The sequence below is a fragment of the Mustela putorius genome, unplaced genomic scaffold (assembly GCF_011764305.1).
Source record: "Mustela putorius furo isolate JIRA1106 unplaced genomic scaffold, ASM1176430v1.1 tig00537227_pilon_pilon_pilon, whole genome shotgun sequence".
Classification (NCBI taxonomy): domain Eukaryota; kingdom Metazoa; phylum Chordata; class Mammalia; order Carnivora; family Mustelidae; genus Mustela; species Mustela putorius.
In genome coordinates, this window is record NW_025422368.1 from 15,368,631 (window position 1) to 15,389,789 (window position 21,159).

The following is a 21,159-nucleotide window of genomic DNA, read 5'->3' on the forward strand; positions in this document are numbered from 1 at the left end:
TGTACAGGCTTCTAGAAATGTTCTGACTACGCCTTTTTAGTGATTCTCTCCTTGGCTTCAGGTCGTTTCTGCTTATGCACACACAGGTCAGATGAAGACTTGGGGCCCCTCTGCAGGTCTCCAGGTCTTCTTCCCTGAGGTTCTCTCTCTGTTTAATTGTCCACAAATTCTAGCTGCCTGGAGCTCTCTGAATTCTGCTGTCTGTCTCCTCAATTCGGTAAGATTTCCGGGTCTCTGTTTGACTTTCTTCCTCTTGGTCCGTGGCTTGTAACCCGAGGCTAGGAGTCAGCTGATACGGTCGTAGGCCTCCCCTTGCCACTTTCCCTCCTCAGCGGTCCTCTGTGCTTCTGGACTGTTTTAGGTGGGAGCATAGGTTTGATCTCTGTCCTTTTACCACAGCCAGAGCAGAGGACTTTTATTCCCCCTTCTTAAAGTTAATGTGGACAATAGAGATTGTGTTTTACCCCCAATTTTTATCTCAAGCCACACCTGCTAACCACCCAGTTAGAAATGGTTGCTGCTCTTTACCTAAACTTCTAGAAAGTCCTTGATACTTTGACGTGATTGATGAATAGAGCAATTGTGTCCAAGCAAACTAAGGGTTACTCTGAACCAGAAACACGCAAAGCTGCCTGGAAAGACCACGGTGTCACAATCACATGTTCCATTTGTGTTTTTCTGTCAGTTCAAAGGAAAGGTGGTGGATACCAGTAGATTTCCCTCACAGAAGTGTGCTCATTAGCATCCTAATCTAGGAGCCTGTCAAAAACATGCACAGTTAGAAACCATTGTTAAGTGCTAGCTAGTGGGTCTCAGGGCTTCTTCCCAGCAGATGGCCAGAATGCCTGCCTACAAGGGCCAGCCCTGCAAGACTGCAAATGAATTGTTTTCAGAATTTGTGTAAATCCTTTTTTTCCTTGTAACATTTATGGTGTCAGCCCGTGTTGTATTCACATAATTTTGTTCTCCTTTGTATTTTTATTTCTGTTGTGGTCACTCACAGCAAAAAGGAAAAAAAAAGTGTTTTTCCCCTCCACTCTTTCATTTTTGTATCTTAATCACTTGATCAAAATTCAACAGTTGAAGAGAAGGTTACATCTATTTTTTTTCTCCATCAGTTGTAAGGTCTCCTGCACGATATACTTATCATTTTGTCTAATGAGGTGTTTCACTGCAAACCAGAAATAAGTACAAGTCCTATTGGAAAAAAAAAAAGTCCAGATTGTGAAAATATACAGATACATAAAATTAATATAAACAGAAAGTGCTATCTAATTTATGACTCGTGTTCATTTAAGGAATCTTATAGAAGAATCAATTTTTTCCTATATGTTATATAGACATATGATTGATATTTGATTCATTCTGGGGGGTTCTGATTCACCTCCAGGGGTCTGGCAAAGGCTCCAAACAGTATCCCTAACTGCCACTGGCACGTTAAGCACCATTGCCTCTGGGGATCACGTGGCCCTAGTGGCCAGGCTTGCTGCGTGCTAGCCGGCACCTGTCACAGAGCCTCTTCTTGTTTGGGCCCCATTCAAAACTAACAGCACGGTGATCAAACCTTGTTTGGAAATAACCAATCTCAAATTGCTGTGCACAAAAATAGCTCAAGGACAGATTCTGTTTTAAAAGTGTGTATAATCAACGACCTCGGTAATTTTCATAAATACAGTGTTTATTAATGGCAAGCTCTAATTGTCATAGTATTTGTTGACTAAACACCTCTTAGTTTCTTGTTCTAAAGTTAAATACAATTCCCATTTCACTGAACAGAAGGTTTAGAGTCTTGTCATATCAATGAATTCAAAATATAACTTTCTGTGTTAGATTTGTATTCTCATGATTGGTGATTTGAAATACCATTTATTTATTTATTCTTCTAAAAAAGATTTTATTTGACAGGGAGAGAAATCACAAGTAGGCAGAGAGGTGGGCAGAGAGAGAGAGAGGAGGAAGCAGGCTCCCTGCTGAGCAGAAAGCCCAATGCAGGGCTTGATCCCAGGACCCTGAGATCATAACCTGAGCCAAAGGCAGAGGCTTAACCCATAGTTGAAAAATAATTGGCATACAATATTGTATTAGTTCCAGGTGTACAATATACTAATTTAATATTTATATACCTTACAAAATGGTCACTGCAAATAAATCTAGTTATCATCTGTCAGTGTGCAAAGTTGTTACGGTATTATTGATAATATTCTGTATGCTGTACTTTACATCCTTGGGTCTTATTTATTTTACAATTGGTAGATTCTACCTCTTAATTCTCGACAACTATTCCATACACCCGGCCACCCCATCTCCTCTGGGAGCCATCAGTCTATTCTCTATATCTGTGAGACTGTGTTTGTTTCTGTTTTGTTTTGTTTTTTTATGTTTCACATGTAAGTGAAGTCATACAGTATTTATCTTTCTCTGTCGGACTTATTTTATTTATCATAATACCCTCTAGGTTCACCCATGTTGTCACAAATGGCAAGATTCCATTCTTTTTATGGCTGAGTAATAATCCTCTCTCTCTCTCTCTCTCTCTGTGTGTGTGCATGTGTGTATGTGTGTGTGTGTGCATGTGTATCCAGATCTTCTGCTTGTTTTTTAACTGGATTATTTTTTTGAATTGACTTATATGAGTTCTTTATATATTTTGGATATATAATCCAAATACCAGATATATCACTTAATTTTTTTTAGAGGTTTTATTTATTTATTTGATAGAGATCACAAGTAGGCAGAGAGGCAGACAGAGAAAGAGGGGGAAGCAGGCTCCCTGCTGAGCAGAGAGCCCGACACGGGGCTCGATCCCAGGACCCTGAGATCATGACCTGAGCCGAAGGCAGAGGCTTTAACCCACTGAGCCACCCAGGAGCCCCAAGATATATCATTTTCTATTATCTTCTCTCATTCAGTAGGTTGCCTTTTCATTTTATAGATGGAGTTTCCTTTACTGTGCAAAAGCTTTTTAGTTTGATATAGTCCCATTTGTTTATTTTTGCCTTTGTTATCCTTACCTAATGAGATGGACCCAAAAAAATATTGCTAAGAAAAATGTCAAAGACCTTACTGTCTGTGTTTTCTTCTAGGAGTTTTATAGTTTCAGGTCTTATATTTCAGTCTAAAATCCATTTTGGGTTTATTTGTGTACATGGTATAAGAAAGTGGTCCAGTTACTTTATTTTGCATGTAGTTGTCCAATTTTCCCAATACCATTTTTTGAAGAGACTTTTTCCCGTTGTATATTCTTGCCTCCTTTGTCATAGATTAATTGACCATATAAATGTGGGTTTATTTCTGGACTCTCTTTTCTGCTCTGTTGATCTATGTGTTTTTGTGCCAGACAATGAGTTTTTAAATGGCTTATTTCATCAACTGAGAATTGGAAGTAATAACTGAAGAATAATGTTGTGCATTTAAATTATTCTTTCTTCTTTTAAAATATCTACATTATTATGTTCTTGATTTGGCCACTGGCTATATTATATGTCTGGAGAAACATATTATCAGAATAACAGAGCCATTAAAATACGCATTTTATATTTCAATTAGGTTATATTAGTAGGACGTTTTTAAGTCAGCTCTATGTATACAGATGGTTTGGGTTGTGGCAATTTTTCTTTCTGAAATCTTAGTTAAAATCAGTGTGTTAATATTTTCATTGCTCTTTGAGAAACTTAAGTGGATATTTTACCCCATATTACTAAATATCCTAATATCCAGGGCGCCTGGGTGGCTCAGTGGGTTAAAGCCTCTGCCTTCGGCTCAGGTCATGATCTCAGGTCCTGGGATCGAGTCCCGCATCGGGCTCTCTGCTCAGCAGAGAGCCTGCTTCCCTCTCTCTCTCTCTCTGCCTGCCTCTCCATCTACTCGTGATTTCTCTCTGTCAAATAAATAAATAAAATCTTAAAAAAAAAATATCCTAATATCCAAAAGTTATCAAAATAGTAATCTCATTAATGTAAAAATGGCTAGATTAAGATTGTTCATTCTATAGTGCCTTTTATAATGTATTATATATTCATTTGTTCATTCCTTTTTATCCATCTATGCCTCATTTATTGTCTGCTTACTTTTATTAACCTGGGCTAAGGAAAATCTGTTTGAGAGAACTGACATCATTTCCCAAATTTCAGTTGCTTCCAGGCTGGTCAGATAAATATAAGATACCTAGTTAAATTTGAATTTCAGACAACAAATAATTTTTTAGTATAAATATTTCCCAGATATTACATAGGACATAGTTATTCTAACAATTATTTATTGTTTCTATGAAATTCAAATTTAACTCAACATTCCGTATTTTTATGGTTAACTCTGACAACCCTGGTTGGTATAATTATTTAGGTCATCAACTGCCTTTAGAGCATGATCGCATCTGGGAGGCAGGACGCTCAGTGATTTGGAGTTTGGAGCATGCTTGATTCAGATTCCAGTAATGTCTTGGAATTTTGAGTTATGGTAACTTGCAGGAAATTTTTTTTTTGTCTATATAAAACACAAAAATAAAGATGATTTTATAGAGTTATTGTAATGGTAAGATGATATAATTTACATAAGAAACTCATCACAGTGAATTCAATAACTGATGATTCTGTTATGGTTGTTTTAGGCTCATGATTTGAATCTACTGAAACACATACACACATACATATATAACAGAAGTAAATCTAAGCAATCTTTAATAATTGCCTCTTTGTTTCTCTTCTTTTTCATTCTCTGGTTTTTCCCTTGGCAGCCTTCTTGCTTCCATTCTCGTCCCTCTATAGCTCACCCCTGAACTGTATCTTAAGCTCCAGCTTAACAATTTCAGTCCAATATTCTCAGCTCCTTATTAGATATGTTGCAGGATTTTTAAAAAAAAAGGATTTTAGATGCATCAGATCTGAACTCTAGTTATCCTAATCTGCCCCCTCTCCCAAAGAACCTATCCCATATTAAATTTGTAGCCTGTTACTTCTACTTACATATCTTATACTCTAATAAAACTAATCCATCTATAGTACATGTCCTATCCTTCCAGAATTGTTTCATCTTTATAAGCCATTTAAACTCCAACTTTTCCATTAAGTGTTCCCCATCTGCTCAGTGAGAAGTTATCTCTCCCCACACTGAACTCCCATAAACTTTGCGTATGTTTTCATCATGGCTCATCATTTGGTATTATATTTATTGATCTGTTTGTGCCCCTGCTCAGTCTATAAGCTCTCTGTGGGACAGAATCTATGTTTATTTAATCTTTTTATCCACAAAAAAGCTAACAGAGTGTCTTGCATATTAGATATTTAAAAGATGTTTTTAATACACACATAGCTATTATCAGATATTCATTTACGATGCTAAAGAACAACAGATATATAATTGAGATGCAAGTTGTAGGAACTCCACTTCAAGGGTAAAAAGCAACAATTGTAAGACACGAGTACTGTCACACCTTCTCTCCCCTCTATCTCCTTCGACTGAAATAAGAAAGCTGGCAATATCTTTAATTTCAGTCCAGTTGTTCTATTAAGATATCTGGAGGGGAGAGAAAATTTGGAACTTTTAATTTTTTAAAAAAAGATTTTATTTATTTATTTGATAGATAGCGAGAAAGGGAACACAAGCAGGGAGAAGAGAGAGGGAGAAGCTGGCCTCCCAGTGAGCAGGGAGCCCGACACAGGGCTCCATCCCAGGACCCCGGGATCATGACCCAAGCTGAAGGTAGACACGCAACAACTGAGCCACCCAGCAACCCGAAAATTTGGAACTTGATTCCTCCTTGGGCATAACAGAAACTGAGGAACTAATAATGTGGGGGGAAGAGACTCAGGAGAAAATATGAATTACATGGTACCTACCATGTAGTAAGTGCCACCACACTGTTTTTTCAATTGGATTTCCACCTCCTTAATTGTTTCAAATTCCTCAGGACCAATTATTCCTGGTCAGTACAGTAGCACAAGACACCCACCTGCTTTCTCCAGTGATATAGGCTTCCTTCTGTAATAGCTATCTTCTTTCTTTGCTTAGCATTATAGATCACTGGAAAAGCAGACTTATACTCCATACTCTAACTCACAGAGGGACATGTCTGTGTCATCAGCTTTATGAAGCTTGCTTTCTCCACTGCTGAACTTAGAAAATCACTCTTTATAGAGAAAAGAGAAATAACCTCCTAATAGGAATTACCAGTTGTTGACTTAGATTTTACTTGATATTTGTGTCCTTTGGTCTCCATGGCAGCCAGCACTTGGATGTAGAACCTATAGTTAACAAAAAACCCTTCATTTATAGCAGAAACATTTTTTATTGGGAAAACTAGAATTTTTCAAGAGCAATTCAATTATTTCAATAGAAGTATGGGTTTATAATAGAACTATAGAACTATTCTGCCACAATGCAGCTGTAAATTATAAGCTATATATTATTATTGATTAAATTTCTTTCTCCATCATTCTGAAGTTCAAGATGATTTCCTTTATAGAACAATCTGAAAATAGAGAATGAGATAAAAACACCCTCGCCTACCATTTGATAACTTGGTGTTTGAATTGAGTTTCTAGTACACACTGTGTTGCTTGACTGTATGTGTTAGAGCCTTAGAATCGTTGAGAATTAGCTCGCTTTAGAGACCATCTCATTCAGCCATCTTGGATCAGATATAAACATCTGGCCCCAGGAACATGAAAAGAACTGGTCCAATTAGTGAACCGTTGAAACAAGTCTAGGATTGCAGCCACCCAACTTCCAGTACTGAAAGAACTTCCATATGACTTCAGCTGCCGTATGACCTTTGGAGAACATCCTAGTTGAGCACATGTGTGTGTTTTAGCCGCCAGGTGCTGCCAACTTCTTCGGTAAATGGGGCTTGAGCCATGTTTTTATTGGGGTTGAGTGTTCTTGTGCTGTCATGGTGTTCAGGAGCAAATGCCAGAAATATTGTCATCACCGTCCCCTTCCAAATTGTAAGATTTGGAGGCTTTCTCCCATCTGTTTGTGATTACCCACTTACCACAATGATAGATGGAGGAACTGTGCTTTTGATACACTGCAGATCAGTCTGTCCTCATGGAAGTGACCTCATTAATACTGGTTGCATCTTAAATTCCATCAAATGTGGAAAGAAAGATTAGATTCAGGGACATGAACTGAGTGCTTTCCGTGAAGAATAAGGTTCAAAGCCTACATACGGTTCCTGCTCTCAAAAAGCTAATTCTAACATGGGGTAGAATTAAGAAGCTTCAGGTGGAAGATGTATAATGTGTTTTGATGGCATGGAAGAAGGAAAAAAGGATTCACTGTGAAGAGAAAATCAAGAAAACCTTCAGGGTGATGAAGGTGTTGGGAGCTGGGAAGCCCTGAATTTTGAAAATGGTTTTGAAGGGTAAATGGAGCTCATTTCCATTTGGGGAAATATTCCATTAAACAGAAAGTTGCATTATTTTGAGAAAACGGCAATAGGCCAGTGTGGCAAATTGGGGGAGGAATTCCAAAAATAGTTTTATCACACACACACACACACACACACACACACACACAACTACATAATGCCCCTATATCAGCTCACAAATAGAAGAGAGGCAATGGTGTGGTTGAGCTTCTGTACTCAAAAGTGCTTGTTCAATTTTTGGGAGTTTTCTTAGTCGTGAAAGAGAGCCATTATTAAAAAGTATGTAAACTTATAACTAAATGATACATATTAGGAACAAAGGTAGTATATGCTCAGGATGTATCAATTCTTTTTTTTTTTTTAAGATTTTATTTATTTATTTGACAGAGATCACAAGTAGGCAGAGAGGCCGGCAGAGAGAGAGGAAGGGAAGCAGGCTCCCTGCTGAGCAGAGAGCCCGACTTGGAGCTCGATCCCACGACCCTGAGATTATGACCTGAGCCGAAGGCAGAAACTTTAACCCCCTGAGCCACCCAGGTGTCTCAGGATGTATCATTTCTTAATGATTTTAGTATATCTTGCAAGTATCCATACTTCTGAAGTTATTTGCATCTGTCAGGTCTATCTGGTGGAAGCACTCTGTGATGGCATGTCACGGTGCACCTCTTCCCAATGTCATTTTCCATGATAGATGTTGGGAGCTTAAAATCCACCATGGAAACTGGCAAAGCTAAACCCAGGGCTTGATTTATTGTTTTTGTTGATCTAGACTTAAGAATGTCATAGATAAAATGTTACTCATTGCAGATTAAACATAAAAGTGTGTTGTGTCTGTATCTACTATTGTGTTGTGAATAGCCCCAAAATGGAGGAGATATTCTTACAGTTTTTGAAAACTGTAGTTCAATTCAGCAAAGAAGCAAATATAAGCTAGCTATGGAATCTGCATTTTAGCAAAAGTCAACAAAAACATTCTCTGAAAATCAAATGGCCATATAGAATTTATAAACAAATTGTACAACTTATTGTTTGCAAATTGTGTATTATATCCCTTTACACCAGTAGACTTTAAAATAAACTGTATGTAGATTTATATATACATTTTTGTTTTAGAGAGCTAGTTAAACATTTACCAGTATACTACTGGCAAACAGTGCGATTTAGAAGATGCAACCTTTCAGACTTTATATGGGCCAATCAAACATATCAAATACTTGCAGAAATTTCTCTCAAGATATAGTTTTAAGTCATTCACTAATTGGTACACAGTATTTGGCCTGGCTTATTAAAGACTGAGAAAATTTTCATTTACTTTATGAAGAAAATACAAAATCAGATTATTTTAATAAGATTCTTCCTAGTATTTAGAAATGGATTGTTCTTTGTGAAGAGTAGAGAACTCTTCAGTAAAGAAAATGGAGTCTTGCAAATGACGATATACTGTCTCAGCATTTCGTAGTCACACATGCACATTTCAGGAAGAGATTTTTGGAGGCATTTGCTGATTTTGGTAAGAAAGTATAATTTCTTAAACATTGTCTTATCGTTCATGAAATTGCCAGTAGAACTGATTTGGCATATAAGACCATCAAACACTGATTTTTAGGGAAAAATTACTTTTAATAAAAAATTTAAGTATATTTTGGGAAGGGGGTTGGGAGAAGGGGGGTGGGGTTATGGGCATTGCGGGGGGTGTGCTTTGGTGAGTGCTGTGGGGTGTGTGGACCTGGCGATTCACGGACCTGTACCCCTGGGGATAAAAATATATGTTTATAAAAAATAAAAAATTAAAAAAAATTTCAGTATATACAAAGCGAGGCAGAACAACACAATCATTTCACTACCTTCATTATCCAGCCTCAACAATTATAAAATTCACAGGTAATATTGTCTCTTCTCTAACCTGCCCTCTATATTAGAATGAAAGTGTAGAAAACCATGGATCTCTTCTAGCATCTTATCAGAGCATAATGGAGCATTGTTCAAAGTCAGCGATATTTGATAGACATAAAAGGGATCTTACAATGCTTTCTGATATATCTCCAATTTTTAAAACAAGCCAATGTAAAATTATGTAGCTTAACAAATTGTTTTAGACAGATCTTTGGATTTCATAATGAAGCCTAGCATTTAAGAGACACGAAGAATAAAACACTCTAATTTTGTAGGTGCTGCATCCACACTTAAGAGTCAAAATTGGCCCATTTTCCTCTTCATAAATATATTTTTCATCACATTTTGGGCAAAAGCTTAATACAGGCATATCTCATTTTATTGTGCTTTGCTTTCTTGTGACTCACAGATACTGTGGCTTTTACAAATTGAAATTTTGTGGGATGCCTGGTTAAGCAAGTCTATTGGCATCATTTTTTCTAAGAGCATTTGCTTACTTCATGTCTGAGTCTTGTTTTAGTAATTCTAGCAGTATTTCAAGCTTTCTCATTCTTGCTCTATGGTGGTCTATGATCAGTGATCTCTCATGTTACTATTATAACATCAAAATTGTTTTGGGGTGCCATGAACCACACCCATACACAGCAGCAGTTTCAGTAAGGCCAGTTAATAACCCTACAATGGCCTCTAAGTGTTTATGTGAAAGGAAGAGTGGCACATCTTTCTTTCTAAATCAAAAGCTAGAAATGGTTAAGCTTAGCCAGGAAGGCATGTTGAAAGCTGAGACAGGCCGAAAGCCAGACCTCTTGCACCAGCTAGCCAAGATGTGATGCAAAGGAAAAAGTTTTTGAAGGAAACAAAGTGCTACTCCAGTGATTGTATGAATGGTAAGAAAGCCACACAACCTTATTGCTGATAAGGAGAAAGTTTCGGTCTGGATAGAAGATCAAACTAGCCATAGCATTCCCTTAAGCTAGAGCCTAATCCACAGCAAGGCCCTGACTCTTTAATTCCATGAAGGCTGAGGGAGGTGAGGCAGCTGAGAAAAGTTTGAAGCAAACAGATGGTGATTCATGAAGTGTAAGGAAAGAAGCCGTCCCCATAACATAAAGTGAAATGTGAAGCTGTGCATTATCCAGTAGATCTAGTTAAGATAATTAATGAAGAAGGCTACACTATAAAACACATTTTTAATGTAGGCAAATCAGCCTTCTATTGGAGGAAGATGCCCTAGAGGACTTTCATAGGTTGAGAGAAGTCCATACCTGGCATCAAAGCTTCGAAGGACAGGCTGACTCTCTTATTAGGATTTTATTTTTTAATTTTTAAAATTTAAATTTAAAATATTTCTTTAAAAATATTACTGCTCATTGATAATGCATCTGATTACCCAAGAGCTCTTATGAAGGTGTACAATGAGATTAATGTGGTTTTCATGTTCACTAACAACACCCATTCGGCAGCCCATGGATCAGAGTAATCTTGGCTTTCAAGAATTATTATTTAAAATTGTCTTTCATAAGGCAATAGCTGCCATAGATAGTGATACCTCTGCTAGATCTGGGCAAAGAACATTGAAAATCTTCCAGAAAGGTTATCACCATTGTCAATGACCTTAAGAACATTCTTGATTCATAGAAAGAGGTCAAAAGTATCAACATGAACAGGAGCTTGGAAGAAGTGGCTTCCAACCCTCAGGGATGAGGAAGGAAGTGGAGGAGGTAACTGCAGGTGTGAAGAGAGCTGGGGAACCAGACCCCGAAGAGGAGCCTGAGGTTGCCACCTACTTGCTGCCATCTTGTGATAAAACTTTAAGAGACGGGGAACTCCATGTCTTACGGATGAGCAAAGAAAGTGGTTTCTTGAGATGGGATCTATTCTTGGTGAAGATGCTGTGGAGACTGTGGAAATGACATCAAAGGATTTATAATATTACACCAACTTAGTTGATAAAACAGTGGTAGGTTTGAGAGGATTGACTCCAATTTTAAAAGAAGTTCTCTTGTGGGTAAAATGCTATCAAACAACATCACATGCTACAGAGAAACTGTTAGTGAAAGGAAGAGTGGGTTGATGCAGAAAACTCCCTTGTCTTATTTTAAGAAATTGCCCCAGCCACCTAGCCTTCAGCCACTGCTGTCCTGCCTGGTTAGCAGTCATGAACACTGAGGCAGGCTCCTGCACAAGCGAGAGATTATGATTCACTAAAAGCTCAGATAATGTTAGCAGATTTTAGAAATAAGGTGTTTTAAAATTAAGGGATGCACATTGTATTTTTTAGGCATAATTCTGTTGAACACTTAGTAGACCATGGCTAGTGTAAACATAAATTTTACTGGGAAACTGGAAAATTAATTTGACTCACTTCATTGTTATATTCACTTTCTTGTGGTGGTATGGAGCTGAACCCACAATACCTCTGAGATGTGCCTGTGTTGACACTGAGCTCAAGTAGCAATGGAATACTGTAATCACTTACTCTGTCTTTGTGGTAGAATTCATAGTAATGGCTAGTGGGTATATGGCATCTTTTAAATAACTATCAAGGAGCGGTAAGTGCAGGTTTGGAAGATCTGAGAAGTCATAAGAAACCCTTTCAATAATCAAAGGGAAAAAATTAAACAAGTCTGAACATCTATTTATATTTTTAACAAGTTGATAAAAATCCAAGGGGGAAATGTAAATACAATTTTTTTTTTTTTGATTGGGTTGACGGAAAATGTCAATACAGGAAGCAAGTAGAATGATAAATACTCAAACACAGTGAGAACTTACTGGTTGGAGGAAGGTTTCTCTGACCCCACATCCTTGGGGCTAGGCTGGATTTCATCCTTTTGTGTGTGTGTATTCCCAAGACACATCTCTGCTTGCTTTTAAACAAGACTGTGATCTTTGAAAGTGAAGGTACCTTTTCTTATTCAGTTAGGTATGTGCTCAAAATGTTAGAGGATGGAAAGATGAGTGTAGTATTGGAGGATTTGTTCACTGTGCTAATAAATTGATTATCATTTTCCCCACATAGTCTAACTCGCTCAGTCTAGTTCTGTTTTCCTGGGTACAGTACTACTTCTTAGCAGCAAATATCTCCTTGAAATGGATGAAGTTCTCCAGCATACACACTAGAACCATGGCTTCTCCTGAGTGGGAGGACTAAATTTGAGAAAGCTATAAAGACTATGGAAGGGGCAATTCAGTACTTACATCCAGCAGGCACACATTCTCATCCCCATCACTTTGGATTTCCCTTTTCTCTCAAGTGATCCTTTTGATTACAGTCCTCAAAGTGTGGCCTCTGGACCAGTAGCATTATTATCACCTGAGAGCTTGTTGGAAATGCAAATTCTCAGGCCCTTTCCCAGACCCACCAAACTAGAAGCTCTGAGAATGGGACCGAGCAAACAGTCTTTAATAAACCAAGTGATTCTGATGCATGCTACAGTTGAGATCTGCTACTTCTAAATGTTCTAAAATGGCTACCATGTCCAGATAGGTTTGAGTAATGCTACAAATGTATATCCCATTGAAAAACTACAAAGTTCATTAGCAAGTTAAAGGCAAACCAATCTGTGAGAAGGAGGCTGATAAATCTGGCATTTCTGTTTCCTAACATTATTTGGCCAAAGAAACCACATAGGAGTTGATGTTACCTTGGAAGTGGTATGTACCACTCACAGACCTGGTGCCCCAAACCTTTTACAGAGGATCTTCCCTGCTTTTTTTGCCTTTGGCCAGTGACTGGAGCAGCTTTGAAAGCCACATGTTAAAGACTGTAATATTTCTGTAAGAGATTCCATCCCATCACCCCCACTGGAATTGCCCTGGAGTGTTTGAGTGAGAAATGGACTTCTATTATGTTTGACCCATAAGTGGGAAAATTTCCATTTATAGTAGTACTTGCCAAGAGATGTAAAACTAACTGCTCTATTTCATTGCCAGTAGTTCTAACTTGATAAAAGATGCTGAACTCTTAGACAGAGGGAAGAGAGACTCTTACTGGGCCTGAGGACTCCTTCCTGATCCATAAGTAATGGATCTTATTTTAACCAACTACATACAGACTTAAAGATTTATTCTCTCCTATCCAGAGTGCTAGCGTTCATGCTTAATTACCCTTGCGATCATGAATCCCCTTTATAGATGTCAAAACTTCCTGACTTTTCTCCCTGAATGAACTATTCAGCAAATTTTTTTTACTGGCATGTAATTACTTGCTTGGTAAGTTAGCAGACTCAATTTTGGGTGTATTTATTTTAACTCAGCTTGTTTATCTATAGTTCTGGTGATCTTTGTTTTATTCTCTGGCAAGGCCATTATACAATTTTGGGTTGATTTGTTACAAACTTTAATAGACTTTTTATCTTCTCATCAAGACTTACAAAAGAAACACAGCTCTAGCTACTGCAACCTTTACATATGTAATTGGGGTAGGGTAGCAGATAGAAAACTAGGTTTGAGTTCTTGCTTCATATTTTTTTTTTAAAGATTTTATTTATGGGCGCCTGGGTGGCTCAGTGGGTTAAAGCCTCTGCCTTTGGCTCAGGTCCTGAGCCCAGGGTCCTGGAATCAAGCCCCACATCGGGCTCTCTGCTCAGCGGGGAGCCTGCTTCCCTTCCTCTCTCTCTGCCGGCCTCTCTGCCTACTTGTGATCTCTGTCTGTCAAATGAATTAAAAAATCTTAAAAAAAAAAAAGATTTTATTTATTTATTTGACAGAGATCACAAGTAGGCAGAGAGGCCCACAGAGAGACAGGAAGGGAAGCAGGCTCCTTGCTGAGCAGAGAGCCTGATACGGGCGGGGCTTGATCCCAGGACTCTGGGATCATGGTCTGGGTCGAAGGCAGAGGCTTTAACCCACTGAGCCACCCAGGCACCCTGTCTTGCTTCATATTTATTAATGTTCTTGGATAAATTACTTAATGTTTCTGAACCTTAGTTTTCTTTTTTACAAAAAGAGATACTACTAGTTCATTGGATTATGATGAGGATTAAAAGAGTACCACATGTTAAGAGCAAAACACAGGGGGGTCTGGGTGGCTCAGTGGGTTGCCTCTGCCTTTAGCTCGGGTATGATCTCAGGGTCCTGGGGGAGAGCCCCATGTTGAGCCCCATATCAGGCTTCCTTTTCAGTGGGGTATCTGCTTCTCCCTCTCCCTCTGTTCATGCTTGCTCTGTCTCTTGCTTTCTCAAACAAATAAGCAAAATCTTAAAAAAAAAAAAAAAGCCAAACACAGTAACTAGTCATGGAAGAAGGTGGTCAAAATTGTAGTTCTCTCTCTACTCATTTCTCCGATTATCTGTTTAAAAGGGATTTTTTTTTGAACCAAGACTGGTGTTCTCAAACTTGACTGATCTAGGTATTTACTTTAGGACTGGTGTGTCTCAAGATTCATATTTGAGATTCACATTATCAGTTTTTGTTTTGGCACTTGGTTTATTTATCGGATGATTTTTTTATGTGAATTTGATGAACTATTTAAGCAAACTATGGATTTTATTAGATGTAGAGTTTTTCAGCAATTAATCAACCATTGTTATGTGTTTAGTAGAGAGCTTTGCATTGGAACTCTACTTTTCATATTTCACTTTTAACAAGAGCAAATATGGCATATATCATTGTTTATTCACCCAGCAGCATTACTGTTTTCCTCCTTGTGAAGAGAACTCCATTTTGTTTGAGTGGTAGTAGGCCAATCTCACGCCTCTGAAAGGGGTAGGCATGTTACCATGTTTGAGCCTGTAATCTGTCAGAAGAAGCTTACTAAATACTTCTGAAAAAGGTTTTTTTTTCTTTCCTCACTAAAGATATAAGCTTTGCAAGGTGAAGTCCCTTTGCCCTTGCCTTGTCCTTCCTGCCTGGGATGCTGTGCTTTGAGGACATTTTTATCTTCACCTTCAGTGAACATTTTGCCATTACAGCACAACAGTCAACAAGGGTAAAAGTGGCAGAATAGAAAAATAGAAAGAACTAATATTTCCTTAAGCCATGGGATCACCTGCAGAACCAATAACCTCCAGATTTCTCAAACAATAAAACTGCTTGTGGTTGTAGCCATCTTTGATCAGTTCTCTCTCTCTCGATGCAAAAGCGAAACAGGCGAACTGCATACGGCATGAATGATCGAAACGTGTTCAGAAAAGGTGCCAGGAGTTTAATGCCAGGAGGCATTTTGCTAAAGTGTATTTGAATTTCATTCAGCCATGGTAAAAATTTTAGAAATTCCACTAATGTTTTCCACTGGTCCTTTACTCAGGCCATACAGCTGTGCTCTTCATGTTCTACTAAGAGCTGGTACTCAAATAGAGGCTTTCAGGTTTTGGAACTGGTACTGGATCTTATTTGGATGGATATTTACATGATAATAAACCCTCAGGTAATATCTCATATAGGTGCTGCAGACATTTGATACCTCTTCCACTTTATGTGTGCGTGAGAGAGCTTTTAATATGCACGTGTTCTTCTCTTGAACAGCAATACCAAGGGATATAATTGCCTTGTAAAAATGTAAAAAGAAAGCAAATTTATATGTTAATTTTAACTTTTCTTCATCTACAGTTTTTATTAATTAGAAACAGAAATTAGAAATTATTTCTAGGTTGGATTTCAGTTTGAAAAGGGGAGTTCTGGCTAAAATGCAGACTTTTAGCTGAAATGACCAAGGGAAGAAGAGCAAAGACACAAATTATAATATCATAAATGAAAGAGACCCATTATTACTGATCTCATTGCCATTAAAAGGATGATAAAGAAATGTTATGAACAACTCTAGGCCCACAGCCTTGCTAACTTACATGAAATGGACCAATTCCTTAAAAAGAACCAAAGACTAGGGAAAAGAGCACACAGTTTCCCTTTCTACCTATCCCTTATGAAGCACACAGTAATTCAGTATTTGTCCCTACTTTAATATTTGGTGCCTAACCAGCGAGGTTGCTGTGGCCATACATTTGTGTTAACATAACATTTGAATCTGTGATGTAACTACATGTTACTTCATGTAATTTATTTCCTTTGTAGGTTTTCTTCACTGTGCTTGGCAGAGCTTCGTATGCTTCTATGTGTGGCATTGTGTAAACATACAAGATGATTTTTTTTTAAGATTTTATTTATTTATTTATTTGCCAGAGAGAGAGAGAGAGAGCGAGTGAGCACACAGGCAGGCAGAGTGGCAGGCAGAGGCAGAGAGAGAAGTAAGCTCCCTGCCGAGCAAGGAGCCTAAAGCGGGACTTGATTCCAGGATTCTGGGATCATCACCTGAGCCGAAGGCAGCGGCTTAACTGACTGAGCCACCCAGGTGTCCCCAAGATGATTTCTAATATCTAATTTCATAAGCCATTTATAACTGACTCAGTGAAATCCTTTGGGAGAAAATCTTTAACATTACTATACAGTCAAATATCAGTAAGATTCCTGGACACCAGAGATGTTGGGATTGGTATTCAGTCTTAGTAGACCAATCATTAGTTAATGTGAATAATAGAAAACTTAAAATACTGTGAGTTAGTGTTACTGATTATTTGTACTTGATTTTAGATTACTTTTTACTGTCACCACTATCTGTCCATGCTTTCCTTTGACCTTTCTGACTATCGAAGAAGTCCTTGTCTGTTACATGTTTTGTGGTATCACATCTGAAAGTATTGTTCAGCAATGCATACATGTAAATATATCTATGTAATTTGGGTTTAAATTGTCCTCATGCTGCTAAAATGTCCCATTACATTAAAATATAGAGTAAGAGGGAACACTTTGCAAATTCACAAATTGTGTTCTAGACCTCAAGTTAATCTTTCCCCTAGTTTGTTGAGCTGTAGTTAACATGTAGCTCTGTGTAAGTTTGTGATGGAGAATGTGACCATATGGTACATGTATATATTGCAAAATTATTACCACAGTAAGGTCAGTTAACACATCCATCACCTCACATAGTTACCACTGTGTGCATGGTGAGAACTTTTAAGACCTACTCTTTTAGCAACTTTGAATTATACAACACAGTGCGGTTAATTATAATCATCGTGGTGTACATCAGATCCCTAGAACTTATTCATCTTGTAACCGGAAGTTTGTACCACCTTTACCCATTTGCCCAATTCCTTGCCCCTGGCAACCAGCAATTTATTATCTCTTTCTATGAGTACAATTTTTTAGATTCCACATACAAGTGAGAGTGTGTAGTATTTGTTTTTCTCTGCCTGACTTATTTAACTTAGCATAATACCCTCAAGAGTCACTGCTGGTGTCACAAATGTTAGGATTTCCTCCTTTTTAATGGCCAGATAACATGTGTGTCTGTGTGTATGCACACGTGCATACGTATGTACATACATGCATACACACCACATTTTCTTTTCTATTCATCCATCCCCCTGATGGATACATAGGTTGTTTCCGTGTCTTGGCTATCATAAATAAGGCTGCAATGAACATGGAGGTACAGATATCTCTTTGAGATCATGATTTCATTTCTTTTCCTTTCTCTCTAAAATAAATAAACAAATATTTTAAAAAAGGAAGAATATGGGGAAAGAAAATGAATATGCTTTGTTAGAACAGTGATTCTGAAAGTGTGGTCTCTAGACAGGCAACATTGGCATCACCTAGGAACTTTTTAAAAACAGATTCTTGGTCCCATAATAGACCTACTGAATCATAAACTCGGGATGACCTCGGTAATCTCAGTTTTAACAAGCCCTCCTGGTGATTCTGAGACATCCTCAGATTGAGAACCACCATGCTGGAATAATCTATGGTTCACGCATACACACACGTGCACACACACATACATACATGTATATATTTACTTATTTATTTTTATTAACATATAGTGTATTATCTGTTTCAAGGCTACAGGTCTGTGATTTATCAGTCTTATACAATCCACAGCACTCAAAACAGCACATACCCTCCCCCATGCCCATCACCAGCTGCCCCATCTCTTCCACCCCTCTCCCCTCCAGCATCCTTCAGTTTGTTTCCTGCGATTAAAAGTCTCTTATGGTTTGTCTCCCTCTCTGGTTTTGTCTTTTTCATTTTTCCCTCCCTTTCCTTATGATCTTCTGTCTTATTTCTCAAATTCCTCATATCAGTGAGATCATAAGATAGTTGTCATTCTCTGATTGACTTATTCCCCTTAGCATAATACTCTCTAGTTCCATCCATGTCATTGCAAATGGCAAGATTTTTTTTTAAAGATTTTATTAATTATATGACAGAGAGAGACACAGTAGGAGAGGGAACACAAGCAGGGGGATTGGGAGAGGGAGAAGCAGGCTTCCCGCCGAGCAGGGAGCCCAATGCAGAGCTCGATCCCAGGGTCCTAAGATCATGACCTGAGCCAAAGGCAGATGGTTAACGACTGAGGACCCAGGCGCCCCAGCAGGATATTTTTTGATGGTTACATACTATTCCATTGTGTATATATACCACATATACCACATCTTCTTTATCCATTCATCTGTTGATAGACATCTAGGCTCTCTCCATACTTTGGCTATTGTGGACATTGCTGCTATAAACATTGGGATGCACATGACCCTTCGGATCACTACATTTGTATCTTTGGGGCAAATACCCAATAATGCAACTGCTGGGTCATAGGGTAGCTCTATTTTTAAATTTTTTGTGGTATCTCCATACTGTTTTCCAGAGTGGCTGCACCAGCTTGCATTCCCACAAACAGTGTAGGAGGATTCCCCTTTCTCTGCATCCTTGCCAACATCTGTTGTTTCCTGACTTGTTAATTTTAGCCATTCTGACAAGTGTGAGGTGGGTATCTCACCATAGTTTTGATTTGTATTTCCCTGATGCAGAGGGATGTTGAGCACTTTTTCATGTGTCTGTTGGCCATTTGGATATCTTCTTTGTAGAAATGTCTGTTCATGTCTTCTGCCCATTTCTTGATTGGATTATTTGCTCTTTGGATGTTGAGTTTGATAAGTTCTTTATAGATTTTGGATACTAGCCCTTCATCTGATATGTCATTTGCAAATATCTTCTCCCGTTCTGTCAGTTGTCTTTTGGTTTTGTTGACTGTTTCCTTTGCTGGCGAAAAGCTTTTGATCATGATGAAGTCCCAATAGTTCATTTTTGCCCTGCTTCCCATGCCTTTGGTGATGCTTCTAGGAAGAAGTTGCTGTGGCTGAGGTCAAAGAGATTGCTGCCTGTGTTCTCCTCAAGGATTTTGATGGATTCCTATCTCACATAGGGGTCTTTCATCCATTTTGAGACTATTTTTGTGTGTGGTGTAAGGAAGTGGTCCAGTTTCATTCTTCTGCATGTGGCTGTCCAATTTCCCCAACACCATTTGTTGAAGAAACTCTCTTTTTTCCATCAGACATTCTTTCCTGCTTTGTTGATGATTATTTGACCATATTTGAGGACCATATTATTTGACCATAGATTTGAGGGCCTATTTCTGGGTTCTCTAATCTGTTCCATTGATCTATGTGTCTGTTTTTGTGCCAGTACCATGTTGTCTTGATGATTACAGCTTTGTAATAGAGCTTGAAGTCTGGAATTGTGATACCGCCAATTTTGGTTTTCTTTTTCAACATTCCTCTGGCTATTCAGGGTCTTTTCTGGTTCCATACAAATTTTAGGATTATTTGTTCCATTTCTTTGAAAAAAGTTGATGGTGTTTTGATAGGAATTGCATTAGATGTGTAGATTGCTCTAGGTAGCATAGACATTTTCACAATATTTGTTCTTCTAATCCATGAGCGTGAAACATTTTTCCATTTCTTTGTATCTTCCTCAATTTCTTTCATGAGTACTTTATCGTTTTCTGAGTATAGATTCTTAGCCTCTTTGGTTAGATTTATTCCTAGGTATCTTAGGGTTTTGGGTGCAATTATAAATGGGATAGACTCCTTAATTTCTCTTTCTTTTGTTGCATTGTTGCTATATAAAAATGCAACTGATTTCTGTGCATTGATTTTATATCCTGACACCTTACTGAATTCTTGAACAAGTTCTAGCAGTTTTGAAGTGGATTCTTTTGGGTTTTCCACATGAAGTATCATATCATCTGCAAAGAATGAGAGTTTGACTTCTTTGCTGATTTGGATGCCTTTTTCTTCTTTCTATTGTCTGATTGCTGAGGCTAGGACTTCTAGTATGATGTTGAATAGCAGTGGTGATAATGGACAGCCCTGCTGTGTTTCTGATGTTACAGGAAAAGCTCTCAGTTTTTCCCCATTGAGAATGATATTTGCTGTGGGTTTTTCATAGATGGCTTTTATGATATTGAGGTATGTACACTCTATCCCTACACTGTACACTCTATCCCTACACTGTGAAGAGTTTTGATCAAAAAAGGATGCTGTACTTTGTCAAATGCTTTTTTAGCGTCTATTGAGAGTATCATATGGTTTTTGTTCTTTCTTTTTTCTTTTTTTTTTTTAATTAATGTATCACATTGATTGATTTGCAAATGTTGAACCAGGCTTACAGCCCAGGAATAAATCCCACTTGGTTGTGGTGATTAATCTTTTTAGTGTACTGTTGGATCCTATTGGCTAGTATTTTGGTGAGAGTTTTTGCAACCATGTTCATCAGGGATATTCATCAAGATATCTGTAATTCTCCTTTTTGATGGGGTCTTGGTCTGGTTTTGGGATCAAGGTAATGCTGGCCTCATAAAATGAGTTTGGAATTTTTCCTTCCATTTCTATTTTTTGGAACAATTTCAGGAGAATAGTTATTAAAATTCTTTAAATGTTTGGTAGAATTCCCATTGGAAGCCATCTGGCCCTGGGCTCTTGTTTGTTGGGAGGTTTTTGATGACTGCTTCAATCTGCTTACTGATTTTGGGTCTGTTCAGGTTTTCTATTTCTCCCTGGTTCACTTTTGGTAGTTTATACACCTCTAAGTATGCATCCATTTCTTCCAGATTGCCTAAT